General features: G+C 38.7%; 1 protein-coding gene and 1 long non-coding RNA gene across 2 annotated transcripts in view; one reads left to right on the forward strand and one right to left on the reverse strand.

Annotated features, from left to right (window-relative positions):
* Positions 1-25,742, forward strand: part of LOC113546891 (NALCN channel auxiliary factor 1) — a 102,750-nt gene that overhangs the window by 16,933 nt on the left and 60,075 nt on the right. The window lies entirely within an intron of this gene.
* LOC113546902 (uncharacterized) lies at positions 11,187-24,179 on the reverse strand. Its single transcript, XR_003404757.3, has 3 exons — positions 24,062-24,179; positions 17,518-22,292; positions 11,187-11,271 (listed from the first exon to the last, which is right to left on the reverse strand). It is a non-coding gene; the product is annotated as an uncharacterized LOC113546902 (long non-coding RNA).

Here is a 25,742-nt window from a genome sequence, read left to right on the forward strand (position 1 = left end):
TTGTGTATAATGGTATTGCTTCACTAAAACAGAAGTATTATGATAATGCAGGGGCACTGTGTTAGCTCAATATTTTATGCAAGAGCTAGTTCCAATCCACTAATTTGATTGGATAAAGAGCGATCCAAGCGTGCTGATATTTAGTATAAGCGCACTGAGACAGTTCATTGTTTGTATCTCTTTGCTTGTCTGTGTTCACTAAATAAAATTCCAATTTTAGCAATAGTTTGTTACATTTAAACAGTTACTACACTTACTACTGTTGCTGTCAGTCAGTCTGTGCATCGCATGGCAACATGCAACGCTCTATCAAGCTGTGGCTTCTTTGGAAACTATTTACAAAATAAATAAAATATAAATCTAAAAAATATTTTGCCATATGTGAAATGCCAGCTAATTTTTTTTATTCATGTATAAAAGCAATATCACACTCACAGTTGTGCTGTTGTACTGAATATCTACACCTAATTACACGTAATTACCTACGGCTGAATCACAGCCTTGCTGAGAATGCACTTTTGCTCATGCGATGTTGCTTAAATATTATTAATATTAAAATTAATATTATGTATATTAATATGAATTCTATTCATGCGTAAATATTAATCACATTTCTCATGTATTTCTCTGTGAGCACCCCTATCGTTTCATCTTATTATGTCTGTATCCCCTGCTGTTTGTGTGTTTCTAGTCAGCCATTGGCATTTATCACCAAGCAAGGCCATAACTTGATACTGATAGTTGTAGCTGAAAACTTACAACATGTATTTTATGGTAAAACTGTAACCAAAAAACATGCATTTAGGTAGCAGCACAGAATATTGCACAGTGGTTGTGAGTGAAATATAGCTAGTAGTATTCATTCAGCTTTTTATTGTAGACTCTGCACTTATATGCACCACTGCAATCCCAAATGCCTGCAGCAGACAGGATTTAATGGGCATTAGAAGAAATAATAGGGTGTTGAAGCACTGGGGTAGAACTATGTTTTTTCGGAGCATCTGGCTAAAGACGTCTGTCTGCAAACACTAGAGTGGTTGACTTGAGCTGAGAGTAAGTAAGTTGTGTTTGAGTTCATGGCATTTAGGCACCTACATCATTAACAGAGTGTTCAGCTGTTTGAAGCAGTCTGTACACCATACAGAGAGAACCATGCCAAATACATAACCTTTACTTGTTGCCTGTAGTGTGTGTGATCAAGAAAAAAAAAAGGTGGGGGAGGGGGGGGTAGAAAAAGATGTACACCAGCAGGGGGGAATTTAAAGTGCTGAGTGCAGAGAAACCTGTATTTTACAAGAGAACAGTGGAAAAATCATTAGAGGATGAACCCTTTCAATCTTTTTTTCTGACAGTCTCTCTATCCATTATCCCTGGACACATGTGACCCTCTTTGCCCCTCTATCACCATTTCCAATACTTTCAGGGCTCTCTCTCTTCATCAGGGGCTGGACTGGATATTCAGTAGTCCCCAGCAGCCATAATGTCCATGGGCAAATCAAAGGCCATTGAAAATAGCTATTTATTTGACCTGAATTATACACATGCATTATAGGTGTGCTGTGTAGGTCTACAATTGCTGACTGTACCTGATGCACAATTTGTCTGCCCTGCTGTACCACCATCCATCAATCGAAAGGAACCATCCTGAAAGCATCATTGATTTGATATTTGGGTGGTTCACCACTCTTAACACAGCAGCGATACTTACATGGCAGTGGCTCTTTTACAAGAACAGTCTGCCAACTATAAATATGATAAAAGGTAAGAAGATGTTTAATGAAAATTCATTAATCATTTGGTTTCCTGGTGGAGGAAATGGTGGCAGCAGCCTGAGAAGGTTAGCCCATACTTCCAAATAATTACCCATAGATTCCAGCTTCTTTTTTGGGATCCCCAGATATTCATATCCTTGTAAGGTGCCCAGACCACCTCAACTGGCTTCTCTAAATTCAGTGAAGAAGCAGCTATACTCTGAGGCTGTCCTGGATTGTCAAACTCCTCACCCCATTACAGAGATTAAGCCCAGCGATTATCCCCTGCGGAGGAACCCAGTTAATTTGTTTGGTCACTACCCAGTAGTCATGAACAAGGGTGAGTACAGGGTCACATACTGAATAGAAAACAGAGCAGTGATCATGTAAAAAGACCATGAAAGATAAACCAACAAGGTAGGCATGTCTAATAACTGCAGTGCTGTTGTGTTTTGGTATCACAACATTTGCCTTTTAAAATGTTGAAAGTTTCCGAAGACTTATATTTAATACTGTGAAATTGGCACAACCTATTAAATATACAGTTTTTGTATCAAGCTAAATGATACTCCAGAGTTCCACTGTAGACAATATATCTCCATATATATATATATATATATATATATATATATATATATATATATATATATATATATATCACATCGCCTAGTTGTTTGTTGTCTGGTATAAATATGGTATATTACGTAATATGTAACTTTCTTTACTGAGATACAAACATTTTTCTGTAACCTTTTTTTTTATTTGGAAAAATGTTTGTAAAATTTTTGTTCGGAAATTTTTGTAGATCAATCACAATCATGTAGAAGTCATAAAATAAACATCTAAGACAAAATTTGAATTTAAAAAAATCTAGGGTGACTAAAACCTTGCAGTACTGTATATGTTGGAAATATCTACATATAAGTTTACAGCTTATGTTCCTACCATCTACCTAGTTTTAACACATAATCAATGTAATTATTCATCTTTAAGTGAACAGACACCTAGGATTCCATGATATACGACACTAGGCAAGGCCTTCATCATAAGCACTCTCTCTCTTTCTTTGAGCTGAGTGTTGTAGCGTGATGGAGTGAAACAGCTGAGTTTGTCCAGGTGCATGTCTTCAGTTGTTCTGCACTAGTCATGCTTGGCCCCTTCATACATTATTTACCTATAATTGAATTTTGATGAGTACAAACTCCCAGGCTACCTCATGCACTCGGTGATGTGTGTACTGTAGGAAAAAAAGAAATCCGGACTTGCCACATGCAGGCTAAGTGATCGCTGTCTGACAGTAGCATTTGAAATAATGTGTGTGTGTGTGTGTGTGTATGTGTGTGTGTGTGAAATTCCCAGTAGTGTTGATGTGTAGTGAAGATGCTGAATTCCAGCTGTAATCCTGCAGGAGGTGACATCACCAAAAAATCACCACCCTTCTTTTTCTCGTATTCTTTAATCTAATGCTAATCCCTCTCTCCACCTCATCTTGAATAAGCCCTGTCATTCCTGTGTACCGTATAAAGTCCCCTTCCACCATATGAGTCGTGCTGGACTTCAGTGGCCCTAGGCAGTACAGGCTACCGCTGTGCCTTTCATCTCCTCTACACCTCCATTCAGCAGCATTCTCCCATTCACACCCAGCCATATCTCCATTCACAATATCAGAGTATGGTGTAGGGGTGGGAAATATGGGACATCATCCTATATTGCCCACTTACTACTACCAGAAAATGTATTTTTAGGATTTTAATAGTTTCTGATAGTATATCCAGCTGCACACTTCATAAATAGATTTAGAGAAATTCTATGTAGCCCCAAGCAACAAAACAAACATTGTAGCTAATTGAATATTAACCTGTTATGCCATTATCTATTTTATTTACTCAGTTTGTTTCATATCTCCTCTTGCTTTTTTGTTAAACAGCCTAGTCCAGTGTCTCCAGAAGTCAGAGATAATATCTTGTATAATAATGCCATTTCATTTAATCAAACCTTGGTTACATGTAAGTAAAAGACATTTATATTTTCAATACAAATTTCAATATTAAAAATTATAACATTTACAAAACTTGATCAGTCCACCCAATGGAATATAAAAATTAAGGGTTAGGTAAAGAGAGATAAGGACAGAGTGGAGGAAAACTATGTTTGTGAGAAAATAAGTGATTGTGTTCATGGACTTCATCATTGGGAAAGTGTAAGTGAGGGTGAAAGACAAGATAGATTGAGGGATAAGTATGAAAGAATACAACATGGACAAATAAAGGGAATAGTTGACACAGAAAAGAGTAAAAAGGAAGAAAATACAGATTTACACACAACACATGTTCATGAAAAAGACAATAGAGGAAGCGATTGGAATGGATTGGGCACATTTGGGGTTGCTTGTGGCAGAGAAGTTCAGGAAAAACACTGCAATAGGTTGCATGTGCTTACTTTCCCCTGCATACACTCTCTGTTAGTATATCATTGAAGATCAATAATGATAATGCTCTAAAAAGGCAGATGTGAGAAGTGCTCAATGGAGTTATTGATCTTGATGCTTCTTAAAGCCATGGAGACGAAGTCAAGTTTTTTTTTCCACATTTTTTTTGCATTAAGCATGAGTAGAGCAGTCCAAGCAGCAGCAGTCAGATGTACTTGCACATTTTGGAAGCTGCAGTCATAACTGTATTAGGTGATATTTTGACAGTGATCTCCCTTAGTAGTCTTAAACTAACATTTAATCTTGCAGACTGACAGGTCTGATATCCTGATAACTATATTGGAAGTAATCTCTTATATAAAAAGGTGAAATCTTTGGGATCTTAACAATGAAAATGTGAAAATCTGAAAGTTACTAATCTGTTAGTGTAGTATTCTGCTCCTCAGTAAATAACCAGTGTTTCCTGCATTCAGTATACTATATTTAAACAACCTGGATAATGCTGCCTCTGTGAAAGGTCACTGAACTTCTCCTCATTGTGTGTGTATTTTTTCTGTGCTCCCTCTCCCTCCTCTTATCGCCTCTGGAATGTATCATGCATTTTTATGTGGCTGATTTTTATGGTTTAGCAAGTTTGGCTGTCCTCCAGATTTCTGATGTACTATTTATCTATCTGTCCATCTGTCTGTCTGTCTGTGCTGGGAACACCCCCTCAAGACCTGCTGTTTTGGAGATGCTCTGACCCAGTTCTCTAGCCATCACAATTTGGTGCTTGTCCGATCAGCAATGTTTAGGTAGGTGGTATGTGTCAATGTAACATTAACATGAATGCCATGACCCAAGGTTTCCCATCAGAACATTGTCCAGAGCATCACACTGCCTCTGCCGGCTTGTCTTCTTCCCATAGTGCATCCTGGTGCCATCTCTTCCCCAGGTAAATGCCGCACATGCATCTGGCCATCCACATGATGTCAAAGCAAACATGATTTATCAGACCAGGCCACCTTCTTCCATTGCTCCATGGTCCAATTCTGATACTCATATGCCCATTATAGGTGCTTTCGGCAGTGGACGGGGTCAGCATGGGCACTCTGACCGGTCTGCGGCTATGCAGCCCCATAAGAAGCAAACTGCGATGCACTGTGTGTTCTGACATGTTTCTATCAGAGCCAGCATTAAATTTTTCAGCAGTTTGTGCTACAGTAGCTCTTTTGTGGGATCGAACCAGACGGGCTAACCTTCGCTCCCCACACGCATCAATGAGCCTTGGTGCCCATGACCCTGTCGCTGGTTCACCAGTTGTCCTTTCTTGGACCACTTTTGGTAGGTACTGACCACTGCATACTGGGAAAACCCCACAAGACCTGCTGTTTTGGAGATGCTCTGACCCAGTCATCTAGCCATCCCAATTTGGCCCTTGTCAAAGTCGCTCAGATCCTTACGCTTGCTCATTTTTCCTGCATTTTTCAATGCATCAACTCTGAGAACTGACTGTTCACTTGCTGTGTAATATATCCCACCCCTTGATAGGTGCCATTGTAATGATAGTCAATGTTATTCACTTCACCTGTCCCTGGTTCTATATATAAATGCATATAAAAAAGTATACACACCCCTGCAGGATATTTTGAAGTAAAAGAACGACACTAAGATAAGTCATGTCAGATCTCTTCCCAACTTTAATGTGCAATTGCAAAGTATACAATTAACGTGAAAAACAATCCAAATTTTTTTATAGGGAAAAAAAGAAAAATAAAAAAATTACAGTAACCTAGTTGCATAAGTGTGCACACCCTTAAATACTTTGTTGAAGCACCTTTTGATTTGGGTAAGAGTCTATCAGCGTGGCACTTCTTGACTTAGCAATATTTTCCCACTCTTTCTTGCAAAAACATTCTAGGTCCATCAGATTGTAAGGGCATCTCATGTGCACAGAACACTTCAGGTCACCCCACAGATTTTTATTTGGATTCAGGTCTGGACTTTGGCTCTGATCCATTCAAAAACATTGATCTTCTTTTGTTTAAGCCGTTCCTTTGTTGATTTGGATGTATGCTTTGGGTCACTGTTGTACAGAAAGGTGAAAATTCTTTTCATCTTCAGCTTACTAGCAGACACCTGAAGGTTTTGCACTAAAATCAGCTGGTATTTGTAGCTATTCATGATTCCCTCCACCTTGATAAAAACCCCAGTTCTGGCTGAAGAAAAGCAGCCCTAAAGCAAGATGCTGCCACCACCATGCTGCACCATGGGTATGGTGTTCTTTTTTTGATGTGCTTTTCTTTTGTGCCAAACATCCTTTGTGGAATTATTTTACCTTTTGGAAGTGGTCTCATCAGACCATGGTTTGGGGTGATTTATTTGGGCTTTGATGTTTTTTATGAAGAAGGGCTTCCATCTGGCCTACATATGAAGAATACGAGAGATTGTTGTCACATGCAGAGAGTAATCAGTACTTGTCAGATATTCCTGCAGCTCCTTTAATGTTGCTGTAGGTCTCTTGGCAGCCTCCCTGGTAAGTTTTTGTCTTGTCCTTTTTTTAAATTTTGGAGGGATGTCCTGTTCTTAGTGATGTCACTGTGCGGCTCCATTTTCTCCACTCGCTGATGATGGCCTTCACAGTGTTCCATGGTACATGGTAAACATTTAATGTTTTGGAAATTCTTTTATACCCCTCTCCCGATCAATTCCTTTCAACAGTAAGACCCTGTACAGGCTTTTTCAGCTCTTTGCAGACCATGGCTTCAGCAGTCAGATGAAACCAAGAAGATGTGAAGAAAATCCTACAGAAACAGATGGTCTTTATTTGGGTTTAAGAATAATTTTATTGATGACAGGTGTATGATAATTACTTTTGAACATGAGATTGAATGTGACTGGTTCATTCTGAACACAGCCACATCCCCAGTTATAAAAGGGTGTGCACACTTATGCAACAAGGTTATTGTAACTTTTTCATTTTTCCTATTTTTCCCTAAAATGTTTCTGATTGTTTTTCACTTAATTTTTACATGGTGTAATTTCACATTGAGGGTGGAAAAAGTTCTGACATGATTTAGCTTTGTTTAATATTTTTCATCACAATAACTTACCATTTTAACAGGGGTATGTAGACTTTTTATATCCACTGTATATGTGTACACTCACTGTCCACTTTGTTAGGAACACCTGTTTACCTGCACATTCATGCAGTTACCTGATCAGCCAATCATGAGGCAGCACCAATCATGAGGCACCACCGAAATGGATGCAAATGTGATTTGGTATCTATCGTCTGGGGAAAAAAACAGACTCTTTTAGGTGAAGAGAAAACAACAAGCGATTATTCTGAGGACTGCTTTTCAGCTGGTTTAATGTTAGAAATTCAGAGGAAGCAAAATGCTGTTATTGAACCCTCTTGATTTTGTAGCACAGGAAAAAATGTGGAGAGCTCAGACAACACAACGACTGGTTGCTGACTATTTCTGTATGTCAATACAGCAGTCTGAGCGGTTGCTAATAGTACCTCGCATTAAAGAAACTTTACACCAGGGGTCATCAGTTGGTGGACCGTGATCCGGGTGCCAACCCAGCAAAGTATTTCAGTGGAGTGAACCGAGTACTTTGAAAAAATAGTGTAGCCGATTGTATAAATGTGCGAAAATGTGCTGAAGTTCAGTGACATATGAATAATGCCAAGTGTGGCTTCTGTAGCAGGTCCTCTGTGGTGAGTTATCCAATCGCCTGCATTTAGGTAAATTATTTAACAAAAGACAACTCTTTAGATGGAAGACAAGCTACAAGGCTATAGACATTGTTTCAGAAAGTGGCAGATTTTCACAGATCTTTTCATAGATTTTTTTATGTTATTTACTCTCTCTGGTCTGATTACTAAAATGATGGCATGACCTTAAGGAAGAGAAAAACAAAAACAATGTTTAAACATGATTGGACAAAGAAGTACATCTTTATTCTGTCTGTGCCAAATATAGAATAGATATTTCATCTGTTCACTCTGTGGTGCTAGTCAAACAGTGTGAAACAAAACATAACAACTTCGAATTATTTTATTTATAGCATAAATTGATTACTTATGTTTAAGCTTTAAAAGTGTTGTCACTATTCAGGCATGTTAGTTGCTTATCCAAACCTTGTAACAAGGAAATTTGTAAGACTGAATCATCACAAATTTTCATTAAACATCCATCCCCTTATGGCACATACTCCTGTCCAGAGCAACTTAGCTTGGTAGGAGGTAGTAAGGTAGCTTGGTAAAGCTAGGATTTGAACTCACAACCTTCTACACAGCAAACCAACGTCATAACCATTGTACTACCACTTTTTACCTTACATGCTTATGTTATAATGCATCAAAAGTTGATGATCACATCAATATCTGTACCATGTGGAGTATTATATGAGCATTGCATGTTTATTTAGAATTGTCATAGAAGTAATTTTTCATCTGTCAGGTGTGGAGCCTGTGTGCAATGGGCTTAAGTGCTACCTACTGTAACTCCCTTAATCAAGGCAGGCAACACACACACACACACACACACACACACTCTCTCTCTCTCTCTCTCTCTCTCTCTCACACACACACACACACACACACACACACACTCTCATAGATACAATTAGAGCATTAAACAGAGGAGTCAATGGTACTCGAGATGCACAACTTCAATTGGGTGAATCATCTCATTCATAATTTATATTGCCTTGTTTGTTTTGGTTCTGCTTGTGTTTGAGAATACAGCAGTTTACTTCAGATGTCAGCTGCTAATAATCACATTCTAATGCCAGGCAATCATCAATGGCTCTGTGTGTGTGTGTGTGTGTGTTTTGTCATGAAGTATAATATTTTTTACCAGTCTCCTTGATCTGTGTTGAATAACGTTTGAAATTAAAACTATGGAGGACCAGCAACGTCCAAAACTAATTCTTTGTGCCCATTTAATTGTAATCACACGTGTGAATAGTGTATGTGCATGTGTTTTGTCTCACATCCTGTGCAGCAAATGTGTATGTGTTCACGTGTGTGAACATTTGTTTAGCCAGTGCAGGGGAGAACTGTACTGACAGAGTTCGAGACAGAGAGGAAGAGAGCCTGAGGCGAGTCAGTCTGTTCTCTCTGTGAGGACTGACAGTGAGACAAAATGAAGAAAGACAGGCTGTTCCCCAAAACATTAGCCTCTGCTGCCCAGGGCTGGCACTGAAGAGGAGTGTGTGTGCACATGTGTGTTTCTGTGTATGTGTCGCTAAGTGTCAGGTTTATTGTTTATTGTTTATTCATGTCCCCATTAGCTGTTGCCTAGAGACCATTATTCTTTGTGCGTCTATTCTCTCTTTCTGTGGTGCACCTGCCTTGGAATAATAGTGTGTGTGTGTGTGTGTGTGTGCATGTGTGCGTGTGTGTGCAGGTTTTTAGCCCTTTGTAAGGATGAGAAAGGCCAAAATGTCTTCATAATGACAGGATGGTAAGCCCTCACACTTTTTTAAACCAAAAATTAAGTTTTATATGACATACTAAAAGAGCCAAAATATTTGGTGAGGATAAGGTCAGATTAGGTTTAGGTGTAGGTGTAGCTACAGCAATAATTATGCCGGTCTCTATGTGTGCATGTGTGTGTATGTGTGTGTGTGTGTGTGTGTGTGTGTGTGTGTGCGCGAGTGAGTGAGTGAGTAACAGAGATAGGTATGGGGCAATTCCTACTGAGTGCTTAGACACTATGTGAAGGAGGTGCCAACTAGGTGTTGACAAAAGAAAAATAACAAAAAAATCCTAGCTTCTGCTATTATCAACACAGGAAAGACCAGGAACAACCTAATTAGTCATTTTTGTGGAGGTGGTCCTGCTAGTCCTATTTTTTTGGGCTGTTTTGTGAAATGCTTAAGCTTTAGCTGCTGAATGAATGGAGTGAGAAAAAAGGCAGTACATGTCATTAGCCCAAATTACAACATGGACATAAAAAAAAAAATATTAGAAATATGGCTACATCATTGTGTTTCTGTTATCTTCTGTGTGGTTTGATCTATATACTTTTTCAATTTGCAGCCTGCTGATTAAAAAAATGAAGAAGGAGAAGAATACATTTGTCCCTCCTTCTCCCTCTGTCTTTGATGCATCCGGGTTGAGAAAGATATGAGAGAGAGGAAGTGTTGCGTTGCTATAGTAACAGGCCTCTGGCGTATGGCAGTGTATCTTTCTGTCCGTTGTCCTTTTCTCAACGACTTATCCTTTACCATCCAAGGATGCTATCAATGACATGAGTATGTGTGTGTGCTTGTGTGTGCAGACCTTGTGTGTGTGATTGTATAACCCTCATGCCTTTGTTGCTGATGAAGCTGCCTGGTGAGCGCTGGTGTGCTTTTAATGCACGTGCAGTGCAGCCCAGCCTGCCGCTCCAGGCAAATAAAGGTGAGGTTAGCGTGTGTGTGTGTGTGTGTGTGAGAGAGAGAGAGAGAGAGAGAGAGAGAATGAGGAGGAGCTTCTTCTTGCAGGCCATTTGGGCCCTCAACCAGGACAACACCTAGGAGTATTTATAAATACACATATAAATACATACCTTAAACTTCTTTGCACAAAACCCACACACCCAACATTCCTGTCAATACACACAGTATAATCCCACATTTATAAATATTGTATTGCTAGCTTTTTCACTGCAACTACCTCAGCTCGATGTTGCACAGCATTGTATTGCACTTTATACTATATACAGTTCATAAATTTTTTGCCGTCTATCTTTTATATCCTTTATATCTACACTTTTTATATTTTTCCTTTTCTATTTCTACATAAGTAAATTCTGTTTTTATGTAAATTCTTTTTTCTGTCATCTGACAGTCATAAAAAGCATTTCACTGCACGACCTACTGTGTGTGTGACCAATAAAATTTGATCTGATTTGATTTTGTGATGACAAACAACTGAACAAGCACCTGAGTGGCCACATCCTCCTGATGTTGTAAAGAAGAAACCCGCATGACTAAGTCAGGGTGGTGACGTGAGACAGGAGGGATAGTTGGTTGTCCAGAACAACCCCAAGGCTGTGTACGATGTCAGATGGTGTGATCTGGATGTCGTCCAGGGAGGTCACTGAGTTCCACCTGCCATTCACATAGACAAAAAGTTTGGGCCTCGTCTCCCTTATGCCATCCTCCCAGTTTAACCCCTGTTAGCAATTATCACATGAAGTTTTTATCAGACATTCAGATACATACATGTATGTTAATGTATTTTTAGTACAAAAAAACCTTTAGAAATGACTAATATCTGGCACATGCTGCATATAGTGACTTACAATGCGCATATTTAGTATTAGAAATATAGTGACTTACAATTACTTGCATATATAGTATTAGAAAAAAAAAGTTGATGTGAATGTTAGTTAATCGAACACCTGCGCTGCTCAGTTGTGTAATTTCACCTAATTCACCGTGTTCAACAGTGTCTCAGCAGAAATTTAGCCGGCTACTTAATTAGCTTGGCAATTCACCCAGGAGTATATGTGCTAAGCAGGTCTACACAAAGTGCTCAGAGAACCTACTTTTTAAAGATTAGTGTAACAGCCACAGGAGACAGCTGAGCTAAGACAGGCAGAGTTCTGGAACTAAGAGAGTCCTCACACCTGTAATAATTGCCATTTTGTCATTACTTAATGAGGAAGAAGCGTAGATTACATATACTGCAGAAGCAGATGCTTGAAGTTGTCATCTTTAGGCCTAATCAGATAGCACGCGATTTACATGGGGAGTTGATCCTTTACAGATACTACTCTATGACTTTATTTCTGTGTGCATTGGCAATATCAGCAGTCTTTACCCCGAGAATATTTCAGCAGGCAGATTACTTCTTACAAATATGAAATTTGAATTTCAAACGTATTCAGCCGTGTTGGCGTATATATCTGTCACATCTTTCAAAAAGTTTGCTGCTGTGAGTGTTCACTTCCCATTCATTCCTCTTTAGTAACCACTTTATCCTGATCAGGGGAGAACCACGAGGACACTGGGAGAATTTGTGAAATTCCACACACACAGAAATCAAAATCAGGATCAAACTGGGGACCCTAGAGCTGTGACATGGCTACCCACTACCCATTGTGCCACCCTGCTATGTGTTTTAGGCTGCTGTAAACTAAGCAGAAGAAGGAAAAAGGAAATCAGTGAAAAGTGCACAATATCTGCAGATTGATTAAATTAGCTATTATAATAAAAGCTTAAAGGCTAGATTTATGTTTAGATGTATGACAATCTAAGGATTGTAGTCCAGGGGAAACAAATATTTTAGAAATAAGGCTTTTGTATGAAATGTTTCAGGACTATCTTTAGTAAACATTTCGGTTGAGGTGACTGAGCATTTTCTTTTAGTGACTACAGGAAAAAAAACTGTATTTCCATGTTCTCATAATTGCTTTGTGTGTGTCCTTATGCTTAAATAATCATCAGAATGCAAAGATAAAAGGTTTAAAAGCAGATGTGTCCCTGCAAACACAGATCTTGTGATGGCTGTTCTACATAAGTTGAAGAGACATCTGCTTGGAGACAGTGTCTCTCTCTGTCTCTCAGGTGTGTAGTGGTGGTGCAGCTGGGCTCTCAGGCTCTCAGTGTGGGCAACAGACAGGTGTAGTGAGACAGCTGAGAGGGTGTGGAAGAAGGGCAGGAGGCCAAACACTGAGAACAGGACAGGATAATAGGGCAGGACAAGTGTGGATAGGCAGGATAAGATAGAATAATGCACCACTAGAACACTGAGGCAGTAGATTAAATTGGAGTAGGTTTGTAACAAGGGCTGGCTACTTTATATCTACTCTACAATGGATAGAAAAGTCTATACACTCCTGTTAAAATGGCAGGTTTTTGTGATGAAACCAAGATAAACCATGTCAGAGCTTTTTTCCACCCTCAATGTGAAATTCCAACATATAAAAATTAAGTGAAAAACAATCAGAAACATTTTAGGGAAGATAGGAAAAATTTAAAAATTTTTTTACAATAACCTTGTTCCACAAGTGTGCACACTTTTTTATAATCGGGAATGTGGCTGTGTTCAGAATGAACCAATCACATTCAATCTCATGTTCAAAAGTAATTATCATACAGCTGTCATCAATAAAATTATTCTAATTAACCCCAAATACAGAGCAACTGTTTCTGTAGGATTTTCTTCACATCTTCTTGATTTCATCTGACTGCTGAAGCCATGGTCCGCAAAGAGCTTACAAAGCATGCATGATATCTCTCTTGTTGAAAGGTAGCGATCAGGAGAAGGGCATAAAAGAATTTCCAAAACATTAGATGTACCATGGAACACCGTAAAGACCATCGTCAACAAATAGAGAAAATGGAGTCGTCACCAAGAACAGGATGTCCCTCCAAAATTTACAAAAGGACAAGACAAAAACTTACCAGGGAGGCTGCCAAGAGACCTACAGCAACATTAAAGGAGCTGCAGGAATATCTGACAATTACTAATTATTCTCTGCATGTGACAACAATCTCTCATATTCGTCACATGTCTGGGCTGTGGGGTAGGGTGGGTAGATGGAAGCCTCTTCTCACAAAAAAAAATCCAAGCTTAACTAAATCACCTCAAACCTTGTGGCAAAATGTGTTATGGTCTGATGAGGCCAATTCCAAAAGTTATAATAATTCCATAATTCCAAAAGGTATGTTTGGTGCAAAAAAAAAACACAAAAGAACACCATACCCATGATGCAGAATGGTGACCTGAAGCAGGCTGTGCACATGAGATGCCCTTACAATCTGATGGATCTAGAATGTTTTTGGAAGAAAGAGTGGGAGGATGTTGCTAAGTCAAGAAGTGCCACGCTGATAGACTTTTACCCAAAAAGAGGGGTGTAATAAAATCAAAAGGTGCTTCAACGAAGTATTAGTTTAGGGCTGTGCACACTTATGCAACTCAGTTATTGCAAGTTTTTTATTTTTCCTTTTTTCCCCAGAAAAGTTTATGAATGTTTTTCACTTAGTCTTTAAAAGTTGACATGATTTATCTTGGTTTCATTTTTTTTACTTCACAAAAACCTTCCATTTTATCAGGGGAGTGTAGACTTTTTATATCCACTGCATAATAGTGTATTTTTCAATGTGAGAGAAAACATGTCAGCTATAACATTAGTACACACATTTAGGGTTGTGTGATGTAGTATTTAATAAACTGGCAGCTCCAGCTAAACACTTTTAACTTGATATGTTACATGTTTTAACAGTATATGTCTATTTTTCACTATATTTTCACTTCCATATTACCTCTTCAATAATGTTGTCCCTAATGTTCCTTAATCAGTAATTGCAACCAAAACACCTGGACTTTATGCCCAGTCATTATACAATATATGCAATAAATGCTACAGTTTATCACTTAAAAAGGCTTTTATTTGCACTGTAAATTAGACTTAGGGCCTTGTACAACAAAACTGAGAACCATTTGATTAAAGCTACAATGCCCTTTGAGAAATATCCAAATTTACCAGGCTGTGACTGAGTGACTATAATCTAAATGAACAAGTCTGGGTAAATTACACAGCAGAAGTATATATAAGGCATCATAATTTAAAGACGGTATTAGGTCAGGTTAATCCTTATTTGGTTGGGATTAGCTTTACATGGGGACCTGGTGTAATTCCATGCTTTACATATAGTATTTCTATCTGGATTTTCTCTGCCTGTTTTTGTCTCTCTATGCCACTGAGAAAACCCAAAATACTGTTTTACAATGATGTCAAGTATGGACGCTCATTCTGCCTCATTAGGCAGGATACGATTTTACATGCAGGTGCAGCCTGTTACTTTGGAAAGCACTTTGCATCTTCGGACCTGTTTGCATGGGATTAGATTTATGGTGACCTGGGTTAATTTAGAAAGCCAGATTAGCAAAATTGTTTTTCAGAAAACTATTTTATTGAGCAACTCTGCTGTGTTTTTGCAGGCAGATGCTGTGTCTTGCATTGCATTTTTTGACTGCTGCTACTCGCTGTATTTAGTCACCTAGCATGTGTATCCATATTAATCACTTCCTGAATTGCTAAATAAGAAGTGTGTGATCCTGCAGGCTGATCAACGGGGCTGTTATACTGACAGCTATACTTACAAAGCCACTATAGTGTATTCACATATTTAACAATATCATGCAACTTGAGAAATTAATTAGTTGTATTGCTTTTAGCTTATAAATAAAAAATTAGAAGCTGCCAAATAAGTCATTATATTTCTAAATGCTCCAATAATGTTCACTATATTAAAAATCGCTAATGCATATAAAATAACATATGACCATGCATGATCCAAGTTTATAGGAAAAACAACTTTCTTGCTGTGCATTAAATAAATTGCTGCTGATTAAGCTGATTTATAATGTTATTGTACTAACAGCTACAGGTATAACGACATTCTCACATCTCACACTCTTTACATAGACATATGCCACAATATTGTGCAACTTGTAGCACTGTATAAAGAAATGCTGCTAAATTAGTTTGTCACTTTTGTGAAACCTCCCATCAAAACAGAGCTTTAGACAACCGTATGATTTTGAACAAGTGTAGTGCTTTTTATAGTGATGTGACATTTGTTTGCTTGCCTGTGGCTCTGTGGAAAGCTCCTCACCCCTGGGGCTGTGTGTACCGAGCTAGTCTACTACAGGCAATGGACGAGCTTGCCATTCTCAGGACGAATTGCAGTGTTATGACAGATCCAGTTCACTGAGGCTCTCTTGTGACTGTGCTAATGCAGTGCTGCAGCCATGACAAAGCACCTGGGCCATGCTGAGACCTCAGCAGTCCTCAGACGACTAACGGTGTGCATAGAGGAAGGTGTGTATAAAAGAGTGTGTGTGTGTGTGTGTGTGTGTGTGAGACTATTGTATAGTAGTTTCTAGTTTCTGAGGATGACTTTGTCCTTTGTTCTGATGTAAGTAAGTTCCCAAGTGACTGTAGCGGTTCTTCTGAAAGTGAAACTTAACTTTTCAATTCTCATTTGTTTTTCTGTCATACTTTATAACCTGTGGTCTTCTGCGATATTGTGTTTATGTTCTGATCGTACATTTACTTCATAAGTGATATGTTTTAATAATGTCTCTCTGATTCCCACCATAACTCCTAAACATATTTGATGGAAGGCTGTGCTGGCCAGTTGAATGCACCAAGCACTAGCAGCATCAGAAAAACCTTGTTGTCTGGCTTGCAATGTTGAAAAGCAGCATTTTAAAATGTGTATTATTAAGGTTTAAACTGGTCATGAATTTTCAGAGTTCAAGGCAGAGAGCATTCACATTTGAATAAATCCTGTCTGTGTATTATATTTAATGATGATTCATCCTACATTTATGCATACCAGAAATCCATGCTTTATAAATACTGTCTATGGCAATTGCTCTTGTATGAAATCAAAATGCTGAAGAAAAACATTAGAATTAGCATTATCATGAGCATTAGCAGTGTTTTCACAATCTGACGGTTCTAAGATTATAAACTGAATTTCATATGAGTGTTTATGAGTTAATAGATTGCTAATTAGATGATTATCTGTTAATCTGGATGGTGTTGAGAGAAAATATTCCATCACACCATAATCACAGAGTTACTGTATGTATTTTTGATCCAGAAATACACTGAGCTACAAAGTCAATCATCATGATGTCATAACACCCTCAAAATAAAAAAAAAACAGCTCTGATAGATGACCCCTGTTGGAATAAGCCTTTAGAAATATTTACATACTCAGCAGGTAGCATTGCACCTCACAGCTTCAGGGTCCCTGGTTCAATCTTGAGCTCGGGTTACTGTCTGAGTAGAGTTTTGCATGTTCTCCCCAAAAACATGCATGTAGCTGAACTGGCTAAGCTAAATTGCCCCTACATGCGAATGAGTGTGTGAATGTGTATGTGTGTGTGTGTGTGTGTGTGTGTGTGTGCATAGTGTACTGAGATGGACTGGCATTCCATCCAGGGTGTGTCCCTACCTCATGTGTAGTATTCTCGACACCTTTACTAGGATAAAGCGGTTACTAAACAAGAATGAATGAATGAATGAATGAATGAATGAGGTTCTCGCACTTGCTATTTTTCCAGACTTAGGACCATTTAAGCTCAGAGTTCATCATGATTGGTGAAGTGTGATTGTGGTTTTTGAGTCCGGGGAGAGAACTGATCCCTGAAATCCTCTTGAAAACACTCTGTATCAGGCGTGAATGCTATCGCTGCTCAGCACCAAATGACAAGTAATGTCATTGGTTCAACTTGTTATGGTACCTTCCCTTTGAAATTTCATGATGCCAGTGAAAGGGTTATTGATATGTTTATTGATATATAAAACCAGATCACTGTAAGTAGCTCACCTTCGTGGTTTTTACTGCTTGCACTGAGACCATCACAAAAAATTAACTCATGCCGAGCTGCATGGCTAAAAATCTTCTTGCATGAGAACTGCTCCTTCTTTTGGAGGTATTCTTGCATGATGACATGCCATGCTTCCGAAGAGCGCTGCTCTTTGCCATTTGTAGAAAAGGAAAATAATAATTAAAAAAACAGCAAATGGATGAACTTAGTGTCTACTATTTTGCAAACCTGTGTGCACAACAGTGACTTATGGAATTGCTCATTTGATCCGTGTTTTGGAGTGTGTGAATTCTATGTGAATTGCAAACCTGCACTAGTGAGCCCAGAATCTGCCCTTGAATATTTGGACCAAGCATAAAAACACCCTGCATGAAAATATTTACATAGATTTATGTCAGATGTCATGATGGGCTTATGTATGTAGCCCTATTTAAGCACTATCTTTAAGAAAAAATGTTAGCCCTGGGTAATTATGGGTTATCCACAAACCAAGAATACAGGACATTAATGATTGTCTCATCTAGTCACAGAAGAGGAGACACAGCAGATTGGATTTTGTCTGTATTTTGTATTTTTAGATGACTTTATAATGACTATTAAACTGTGATTTTAGTCACACAAAATAAAAGCTCCCATCAAGATTGATGGATACGTAGTATTATTTTTAGCATTCTTTTGTGCCTCTTCCAGTCACAGCAGAGCGAACATGCCTAATGTTCTCTGATGATGTAATTAAGTTACGAACGGGAGAAAGGAGCAGAGAGGACTGACTGTCAGAGAATGCTGAGATTTTCAAACTTACTAGGAATTCTCTCTAAAACCAGCCGGCTAGCACAGGCTCCCCCCTGCTCTGACAGCTCTTTAATTTTGCTTTATTAAGTCCTCAATAGCACACATCTGACACCAGTCCAACCAAGATGAACATTTCCCACTGGAGCACCAGATGTCTCATGCACTTGTACAGACATATGCACACACAGAAGCCAAATGTTTGCAAACACACATACACTCTCTCTCTCACACACACACACATATACACACTCAAGCAAACAGACTCCTGCCATTAGGAGGTCACATAGATAACGTACTAATGAGCAAATTCCACATTGTATGAGGTCCTGTGCTAGGCAACCTGAAGGCACTCTGAGTAAGAGGTCATCATCCTAATGAGTCTAACGACGGTATAACAGGCCATCTACATTCTCCCTCCTCTCACATTATCTCACTCCACTAGTCATCCTCCCACCCTCCTACCCTTAATGAGTATGGGTGCATTCCTGAGAGGAACACAAAAGGTTTGAGAGGGTGGGGATGAAATCGCATGAGTAACTGCCCATGGTAAGCGCACAGACCACAGAGGTTGCCTGATAAATCAGAAGCCATAGCTCTTCCTGTGTTCTGGCCCAGTAACCTTGGTGCTTGTCAGTCAGCCAAGCAGAAGGCAGTGGAACAGCGTATTGATTTACAGAAGCAGCTTTAGTAAGCTAGTGTGTGTCTCTGTGTATGACTTTGAGCAAGGTGTAATTCACTGTTATTTAGGCATAGGAGAAAAATTTATTGATTTGTGAGTGTATATGTGTGTATCTGTCTGTGGGCATCTTTTTATATCTTGGCGGGGACCAAATGTAACCACAAGGATTGAAATATATGACAGTTTACAAAAACAAACAGCAGCTCAACTAAAAGAAACTAAAAGAACTTCCTTTTGGTTACTGAGTGTAAGGTTAGCTGTAGGCATAGCATTGATTAATTGCATTAATAGAGGGGTTGCTTGATTTACAAATGGGGTCAAAAGGGAAACTTAGAATCTCTTTTTGCTTTATTCATTTATTTTAGAAATTCTTATTAGCAATATCACTTTAGCTAAGAAGATGGATTTTGTGTGCTACTATTTTAAATGAAGAGTGTATGTGCTACTTTTGTCTTTTCACTATCCTGACATGCTGCACTAGTGAAAGAAATCAACAATAGAAATGGACAAATTTCCCTATCCATCAACCTGCCCTAAATAAACTAGTGTTATGTCTCAAATTGCATATTTATGTACTAAACGTTATTGAGTGGAAACATGAAGCATTTTTCCTATTACAGTTAGTGTTTGAGCTTTAAATGAAGGTTTTAACAGAGCTCGTCAGTATCAGCAAATGCCATCTTGTCAATGTCACCTTTATTCATCATAATGTACCTAAGGTACGCAGGCGAGTGTGTGAACAATGATGCACACGTTGCCGCTGCTTCTGCATGTGGAAGCGAAGTCATGTGTCGAATCAAGGCCATATCATTGGTTTGCGTGTTTTATTTCTTAGGATGTGACAGTGGAAAGAGATGCACCCTTTCAAACATACCTCCTATCTTTTTGAAAAGCTGTGTCAAGAAATGCAAGTTCACCCTTCCCACTAGACTGGCAAGTCAGTGCAAGGAATACACCTATGGTTTAGTCACATACAGTACACATTTTACTGACATAATAAAATGTCCAAATGTTACAGTAGTCCAAATATTATAAATCTGGAATTAAAAAGATATATAGGGTGTTCAAGGCTTAGGGTCGCAAAAAATTCATAATATCCATTTGGGGTCTTTTGCCCAAAAAGTTTGGGAACCACTGCATTAATAATTATGGCAATGGAAGCTCCTCCCAAGGATAGTAAGACAGTGTGTGTGGAGCTGTCAGTCAGTGAGCCATCACACAAGGAGGCCAGAGTAGTAGACAGGTCAAAGAAAGATTTTTGTTGTCTGTTCAAACTAAATATTGACATGCTTCAACAGAGATGAAATTGTTGCATGTCACTTCTTATGAAGAAGTTGATACAAAATCACATCTCAGCAGTGTTTTAGATAAGCAACAAGTTAGGCTACTCTATAAAATGTAATTCATTGTATGTGTGTGTGTGTGTGTGTGTGTGTGTGTGTGTGTGTGTTTCTGTAATGGCTAAAACTGCAAGGCGTTCACTGTGATTTGCTGATACTGAATCGAGCTCTATGAGAGCAGTAAATGCTGAGGCAAAGTGCTGAGACTCAGGACTTTAATAATTCACTTGAGCACTGTCTGGTGTTAAGCACTGTTAATGACTCAAAGCTTACCCCTCTTCATGCTGTAATTGGCTCTGCGTGTGTGTCCAACCCTGCTGATAGCGCCAAGCAGCACTAACTCACAATTACACTGATTGGGAACAAATCCAGTCACCTATACAAATGTATTGTAACGATGTATTGTCATTATACTGTGTGTCATTACAGCCTGCTGTGATTAGGGCGAAACCAAAATAACGACTATAATAATTTATTTGGTGGTTCTTTACATTGTAACAACTGTACATTACAATATTACTCTTGATTTTACATACCAGAGAAGGGATTTAATGCAGAATGTTCCCAAGTAGCAAGAAGTACTAGGTGACATTCATATGTGCTAGTGATTTTTCTTGCCTTTGCTAGTTCACACTGTTCCCGTACTGATGATGTATATTGTGTATACAGAGACAGTCAAGCTCTTGACAAATCTGACCTTTAGTGCAGTTACAGGAATACTCCAGCTTTTTTTAACTTAACACCTTCCTAATACAGTACAGTTATTACCATAGACAGAAAACCTAGAACAAAACAAAACCTGGAAAACCTGTTTACTCCAAATTAAGTTGTATTGGAAGTCTAAGGGCAGTTGTGGTATTCTATCAATAAATATTTATCTGATTAAAGATATTTATGCTTATTAATTTTTTTAATTTAGTGCTAATTCTGTAAAATGCTTTCAAAAATAGAATTATATTTCCCTTTGAAAAATCCACCTTGGTCTGACCAGCCACTGACCAGGCTGGACCAACTAGTAGACCATCTTTGCCAGATGGTTTTCCAGCTTTCTTAGTACTGACTATCTGGGTCAGTAAATGTTTGAGATTTGTTACAATTTAGGTGTCTATGATGTCGCATTATTAGCATTAGCTGGTCAGACTAAGCTTGATCTTTCAGCAGGGATTCAGAGGGAAGAATCTGTGGTTGGAGACCCAACTGTGGTTGGGTGTTTTTCAGAATATCAGCACATGGTTACTGCCATAGACAGTAATCTAATTTGCTAAGAAACATGTTAGTGGTGAAATGGTTTGCCCACACCTGCTCCTTCTGTTCACATCCTGGCTGTTGCACTTTCTGCTTACTGTGTGTTCGTCCTTAATTTGTTGCTGCTCCTCATCATTATATTCAGTTACAACTCTGCAACCTAATCAGATGTTTCACCTTGCTTCGCCCGTCTTTAGACTCTTTGTCTGAAGAAAACAATTCTAATGAAAGATACAGCTGGCTTCTAGCTTCCAGCTGGCCTAAAATAAACATGGAAGTACCCCAGTTTTCACCTGGTTGTGCATGGATATGAAAAAAACAAGGAAATTATCAGTCTTACCATGCAAATAGAACTCATTTTTATATTATTGATGTAGTGTTGGACCGCATAACAACAGTTTTGAGAAGACTTTATCTCTTCTCTCTCATCCAGAAACCTTTGTAGCTTTGAGCTCTGTGGGAGGTGGGGGCATGGTTTAGTGGGAGTCTGCAATGGGAGCATGGGGGAGTTGGCAGTTAACATGGCACTGTTCCTGAACTGGGCTGGTTCATCCCTCCTTAAGTGACCTGGTGGTCCCAAGCTCCCTTAGGAACACCATACACCTGGCACAGCGGGGAAAGAGACTGCCACCGTCCATGGTGGTCAAGATTTCAGAAGCTCCACCTACCAGATGGGCCTTTCCTTCACAGACGCTGGTATGGGAGCCTCAAATGGAGTCTACAAGAGAGAAGGACAGACAAACAACTTGTTAATATAGCTCACACACAAATAAGCAACAGGTGTGCCAAGTTAATTGCCCATTACCCCATGCTCCTGCTGCTAAACCATGCCCCCACCTGCCAAAACTCATTTTATATACATTTATGAACAACAAATAGTTGTTTACAGGTTATAGTAAGAATTTAACCTCAGCTGTTAGACCTACATTAAAAGTGAGTAAGCAGCTTTACTGATATTTTCTTAGTAAATTTCTCTCCATGGTAATCACACATACACTAAAGATGTGGGGGACAGTGATCAGGTTAAAAAATAGCAAAGCATTTCTTTGGAACAGGCTGTAATACCTACAAAGAATGATTGAGAGAAGAATGCCTGTTTCCAAACAAATGAATTAAATGATACACCATTTTCCATGCCAGACATCACTTCACAGTTCAGCTTAGCTTTGGGTAAAGTCACATGGCTGAATGATGATTAACTGATGTTATATCTGCGTCAGAAACTAAGTAGTGCGTCATTTCACTGAGTTATTTATAAATAGCTGATAAGACTGTTATAGCAGTTCCAGGCGTGGCTGAGAGAGTGTAACTGATACCTCACCCCAGGCAGGTGTGCTTTATATGTTTAGTCCTCTCAACAGAGGAAGGAATAGGAAGGTGAGAAAGAACTAAGTCATATGGTTTTAGACAATATGGAGTTTATCGAGAGCTTTTAGGTGGTCTCTCACTCATTAGATGAATTAGCAGTAACAGAGTTAAGAACATTGACAATAATAGTAATAATAGTATTAAGATCAGAGACTGGTGTTTGAGATGGAGGTTTGTAGAGTATACTGTTATAAGTGTTATTGATGTGTGTGTCATGGCTGATGGACATGAGACACTGTTTTCACTGGCTGGAGCAGGGAGCTATAGTGATACCAGTCCTTTGTCCCTGCTTTCTTCCTGCAGTGCCACAGAGCGCCCCCTTGGCCAGCCTGCTCAATACCAAATATAGCTGCAGCGCAGGGGAGCACAGCATGACTCTCTCCTCCCTTCATCAGCACCGCAGCGCTGCATTATTGACATCCACTGCAGGACGTGTCATTCAGCTCACAGCACTGGTGGGGGCTCGGGGACTGGAAAAGACTGTGATTTAGCCTGTTGATGTGGGCTTGCAATTTCTCACTGCCCCTGTGTGTGTGTGTGTGTGTGTGTGTGTCTGGGGAGTGGGGGGGTTGTATTTTGGAGTGGGGAGTATAATGTATGTACAATGTGGAGGTGACAGAATGATACAGTAGTAGGGTGGTGAATATTGATCACTTTATAAGAGACCACTAGATTATGTCAGTCATGACATAATTTATTTTTTTTAATACATACCTGTAATGCATATGGTGATGATTGAAATGCTTTGAAATCATTGAAATTGATTTTAAGTGAATTCAGTTCAATTCGTTTTTATTTGTATAGCACAAAGCAGCTTTACAAAAATCTGGATATAAAATTTTCATTTAAATTGATCTTTAATAAGAGCTCATCATTGTCCTCTTGGTGCTGACAACTTCGGTGTAGGATCTGACGTTATATATGACAGACTGTTTTCTCAATGACATGTAAAATCCTCCATTTTTGCTGCTATTTCGACACTGTATTAGAAACTGCCACCTCTGGTTGCATAATGGTTCATCTTATAATCTGGTGAAAATAGCAAGTTCCTAAAAAAAGGTTCACAAGTTCTCTGATTAAGCACCAGCACTGACACCATGTCACTGTATAAGTACTCACATGATATTCGCAGTAATAAACCAAACTTTGCCCTCGTTCTGTGACTCCCCCTTTCTTGGGATATGTTTCCACATCTCTGTGTACTTTACTGATTGAAGTTCTTCCTCTGCAGGAGGGTGGAGCCATTGTATTGATTGAACTCAGCTTGAACTCGGCAAAGTGTCAACCTCATTTGGCTAACAGACAGAAGTGATGGAAAGTTTTCTGAAGAGCTGCTCTCTACTGGACTAGACTTGGGAAAAGTGAAATGTATGCAGAAATCAAACTGAGACGATTCCTCATTTATTAATCTTGGACTTATTTTTGGTGGTTTTGGAAAAGAAAGAAAGCCCAGAATTTAGTGGCTGATTTTTGGTATAATTCCTAAGTTGGTTCTCTGACATTTTATCCTGATAGAACTATTTACATAATTGTGTGTGTGTGTGTGTGTGTGTGTGTCACAACTGATGCCCTTTCCCAATTTACCTAGTGGCTAAAATCCATGCACAAAAATGTCAACTTTTTGTATTTTCCGTGCTCTTCTTCACATGGCAAATGCATGATGCAATAAAAGCCTTGTCAAAAAGATGGTTTTATTATCACAGAAGTAACAGTAAAGTTTGAAAGGTACAGCTCAACCTGGATGAACATGGTGGTGGGAGATGAAGTAGGGGGTACTTAATTAAGGACATCAAAGTGCCAGTGACATGCATTAGTATGCATTAGACTGCATTTATGTGTAGTCTGAACATAATTTTCTCTTTTTGTAATATTGTATGAGGATATTTGTTGAATATTCTTACACGTTGAGTAAGTGTGTATGTGTGTGTGCGTGTGCATGTGTGTGTGAGTTTGCATGTGGTTTAAAGAAATGCCATGGGATAAAAGTCACCAATTACAGAGATGCAAGTGCATTCGTGTGCATCACAATCTTTGGAATCCATCCATTAACCACGGATGTCACTTTTTTATATAAGCTGCCAGTTTATAGTACAATCAACTAACCCATTTTTTAGCCCTTCAAAAGAATGCTTAAATGTTATTATATAAAATAGACTCAAACAATCGTTGACACTATTAATGTTATTGGCGTGGGATTAAAACAGTGAATTGTTTTAATCCCACACCAGTAAGCAAATAAAATATTTTTTAAAAAGGTGTGGAAAATCACAAAAAGTTGGGCACATGCCATTTCATATTTTAAAAGGTATGTTAATAGAATTTCCATGCTTTTCCCCTTTACTACACCCTGCTGAGAGGGAGCAGATGTTTCGGAGAAAGAGATAAAGTAAAAATGAAGGCTAGATAGGGAGGCTAGAAAGGTGTTCATAAATTTAGGGAAAGGTGATTGATGCTGAGCTATTTCAAATGTATGGGGTGCCTTTCAGGAAATAATTCATACTTGCTGTGTGCGTGTAACTTGGTCTGTTGGGAAACTAATGAGCTTAATGGCGGATACATTGGTTTTGAACTATATTGGCTTGCTAGAACATATAATAGATTTGTTCCATGTACACTGGCTTTTAAACATATTTATTGGATTTTGATCATACATATTGTTTTTGTTGCTTGCTTACATGCTTTTTTTTTTTTTTTTTAATATATTCATTGTGGTAAACATATTGTTGCTTTAGTACGCCCACTGGATTGTTTATTAAGCCTGGTTTTATGGCAGAATTACTGGTTTACTAATATTGATTAT

The sequence above is a fragment of the Pangasianodon hypophthalmus genome, chromosome 5 (assembly GCF_027358585.1).
Source record: "Pangasianodon hypophthalmus isolate fPanHyp1 chromosome 5, fPanHyp1.pri, whole genome shotgun sequence".
NCBI classification, from domain to species: domain Eukaryota; kingdom Metazoa; phylum Chordata; class Actinopteri; order Siluriformes; family Pangasiidae; genus Pangasianodon; species Pangasianodon hypophthalmus.